The sequence below is a fragment of the Coregonus clupeaformis genome, chromosome 14 (genome assembly GCF_020615455.1).
Source record: "Coregonus clupeaformis isolate EN_2021a chromosome 14, ASM2061545v1, whole genome shotgun sequence".
NCBI lineage: Eukaryota > Metazoa > Chordata > Actinopteri > Salmoniformes > Salmonidae > Coregonus > Coregonus clupeaformis.
The window spans coordinates 23,736,583-23,740,204 of record NC_059205.1 but is presented as its reverse complement, the minus strand read 5'-3'; the positions used below and the strand labels follow the sequence as shown (position 1 = coordinate 23,740,204).

Here is a 3,622-nt window from a genome sequence, read left to right as displayed (position 1 = left end):
CAATGGAGATGGCGGCCTCGCGACTAGCTCTGAGGAAACTTTGCGGTATTTTGTTTTTTGATGTATTATTGTGTACATTATTAGCTCAGAAAGTGTTTTGTATCGTTACATACAGCCGGGAAAAACAATTGGATATCAGAGCGGCGGTAACTCACCAGCATAACGACCAGGAATAAGACTTTCCCGAAGCAGATCCTTTGGTTGCTCTCCCCAGGGCAATTGAACTGATTCCAGCGGCTAACCCAAAACATCGCCGGAGGAGGAGAGGCACTCGGAGCGGCCTGCTGGTTCAACTTAGGAGGCGCGCACACCACCCACCGCTTCCAAGTACACTACTCGCTAATGTTCAGTCTCTGGTTAACAAGGTCAACGAGCTCCGGGCAAGGATTTCTTTCCAGAGAGACATCAAGGCTTGTAACATACTTTGTTTCACGGAAACATGGCTCTCTGGGGATATTCTGTCAAAATCGGTCCAGCCAGATGGGTTCTCAGTTCATCACGCAGATAGGAATAAATATCTCTCCGGGAAGCAGAAGGGTGGAGGTGTGTGTTTCATGATTAACGACTCATAGTGTAATTGTAGTACATACAGGAACTCAAGTCCTTTTGTTCACCCGACCTAGAATACCTAACTATCAAATGCAGACCGTATTATCTCCCAAGATAATTTTATTCGGTTATAGTCACGGCCGTGTATATCCCACCTCAAGCCGAAACCACGACGGCCCTCAAAGAACTTAATTGGACTTTATGCAAACTGGAAACCACATATCCTGAGGCTGCATTTATTGTAGCCGGGGGATTTTAACAAAGCAAATTTGAGGACAAGGCTGCCGAAGTTCTATCAACATATCCCCTGTTGTACTCGCGCTGCTAAAATCCTCGACCATTGCTATTCGATACTTCCGGGATGGTTATAAGGCCCTCCCCCGCCCTCCTTTCGGCAAATCTGACCACGACTCCATTTTTCTCCTCCCTTCCTATAGGCAGAAACTCAAACAGGAAGTACCCGTGCTAAGGACTATTCAACGCTGGTCTGACCAATCGGAATCCACGCTTCAAGATTGTTTTGATCACGCGGACTGGGATATGTTCCAGGAAACTTGCGAAATAATTTAGACTAATACACTGAAACGGTGACTGAGTTTATCAGGAAGTGTATAGGTGATGCTGTGCCCACTGGAACTATTAAAACCTACCCTAACCAGAAACCATGGATAGATGGCAGTCATTTAACCATGGCAAGGTGACTGGGAATATGGCAGAATACAAACAGTGTAGCTACTCACTCCGCAAGGCAATTAAACTGGCAAAACATCAGTATAGAGACAAAGTGGAGTCGCAATTCAACGGCTCAGACACGAGAAGTATGTGGCATGGTCTACAGACAATCACAGACTACAAAAGCAAAACCAGCCACGTCGCCGACACCGACGTCTCGCTTCCAGACAAGCTAAACACCTTCTTCGCCCGCTTTGAGGATAACACAGTGCCACCGACTAGGCCCACTAACAAGGACTGTGACCTCTCCTTCTCCATGGCCGACTTGAGTAAGACATTTAAGCATGTTAACCCCCGCAAGGCTGCCGGCCCAGACGGCATCCCTAGCCGCGTCCTCAGAGCATGCGCAGACCAGCTGGCTGGTGTGTTTACGGACATATTCAATCTCTCCCTTTCCCAGTCTGTTGTTCCCGCATGCTTCAAGATTGCCACCATTGTTCCTGTACCCATGAAAGCAAAGGTAACTGAACTAAATGACTATCGCCCCGTAGCACTCACCTCTGTCATCATGAAGTACTTTGAGAGACTAGTTAAGGATCATATCACCTCTACCTTACCTGTCACCCTAGACCCACTTCAAAATGCTTACCGCCCCAATAGATCCACAGACGATGCAATCGCCATCACACTGCACACTGCCCTGTCCCATCTGGACAAGAGGAATATGTAAGAATGCTGTTCATTGACTATAGCTCAGCATTCAACACCATAGTACCCTCCAAGCTCATCATTAAGCTCGAGGCCCTGGGTCTGAACCCCGCCCTGTGCAACTGGGTCATGGACTTCCTGACGGGCCGCCCCCAGGTGGTGAAGGTAGGAAACAACATCTCCACTTCGCTGATCCTCAACACTGGGGCCCCACAAGGGTGTGTGCTCAGCCGCCTCCTGTACTCCCTGTTCACCCATGACTGCGTGGCCAAGCACACCTCCGACTCAATCATCAGTTTTGCCGACAACACAACAGTAGTAGGCTTGATTACTAACAATGACGAGACAGCCTACAGAGAGGAGGTGAGGGCTCTGGGAGTGTGGTGCCAGGAAAATAACCTCTCACTCAACATCAACAAAACAAAGGAGATGATTGTGGACTTCAGGAAACAGCAGAGGGTGCACCCCCCTATCCACATCGATGGGACCGCAGTGGAGAAGGTGGAAAGCTTCAAGTTCCTTGGCGTACACATCACTGACAAACTGAAATGGTCCACCCATGCAGACAGTGTGGTGAAGAACGCACAACAGAGCCTCTTCAACCTCAGGAGGCTGAATAAATTTAGAGGCTGCTGCTGCCTATTGAAATCACTGGCCACTTTAAGAAATGGAACACTAGTCACTTTAATAATGTTTACATATCTTGCACTACTCATCTCATATGTACACTACCGTTCAAAAGTTTGGGGTCACTTAGAAACGTCCTTGTTTTAGAATGAAAAGCAATTTTTTTGTCCATTAAAATAACATAACATTTATCAGGTCCCGTGTAGCTCAGTTGGTAGAGCATGGCGTTTTCACCGCCAGGGTTGTGGGTTCGATTCCCACGGGGGGCCAGTATGAAAAAGTATGAAAATGTATGTAAGTTGCTCTGGGTAAGAGCGTCTGCTAAATGATTAAAATGTAAATCAAAAATACAGTGTAGACATTGTTAATGTTGTAAATGGCTATTGTAGCTGGAAACTGCTGATTTTTTATGGAATATCTACATAGGCATACAGAGGCCCATTATCAGCAACCATCAGTCCTGTGTTTAAATGGCACGTTGTGTTTGCTAATCCAAGTTACATTTTAAATGGCTAATTGATCATTAGAAAACCCTTTTGCAATTATGTTAGTACAGCTGAAAACTGGTGTGCTGATTAAAGAAGCAATGAAACTGGCCTTCTTGAAACTAGTTGAGTATCTAGAGCATCAGCAATTGTGGGTTCAATTACATGCTCAAAATGGCCAGAAACAAAGAACTTTCTTCTGAAACTCATCAGTCTATTCTTGTTCTGAGAAATGAAGGCTATTCCATGCGAGAAATTGCCAAGAAACTGAAGACCTCGTCCAGACACTGGACATTTTCTTTGCAACTCTGTCTAGGTCAGAATCCCGTCACTGTTGACGTTGAAACTGGTGTTTTGCATGTACTATTTAATGAAGCTGCCAGTTGAGGACCTGTGAGGCATCTGTTTCTCAAACTAGACACTCTAATGTATTTGTCCTCTTGCTCAGTTGTGCACCGGTGCCTCCCACTCCTCTTTCTATTGTGGTTAGAGCCAGTTTGTGCTGTTCTGTGAAGGGAGTAGTACACAGCATTGTACGAGATCTTCAGTTTCTTGGCAATTTCTCGCATGGAATAGCCTTC

General features: G+C 46.1%; 1 non-coding gene across 1 annotated transcript; it reads left to right on the top strand.

Moving 5' to 3' along the window:
• The first annotated feature begins 2,750 nt into the window (after positions 1-2,750).
• trnae-uuc lies at positions 2,751-2,826 on the top strand. Its single transcript has one exon. It is a non-coding gene; the product is annotated as a tRNA-Glu (tRNA).
• The last annotated feature ends 796 nt before the right edge of the window (positions 2,827-3,622 follow it).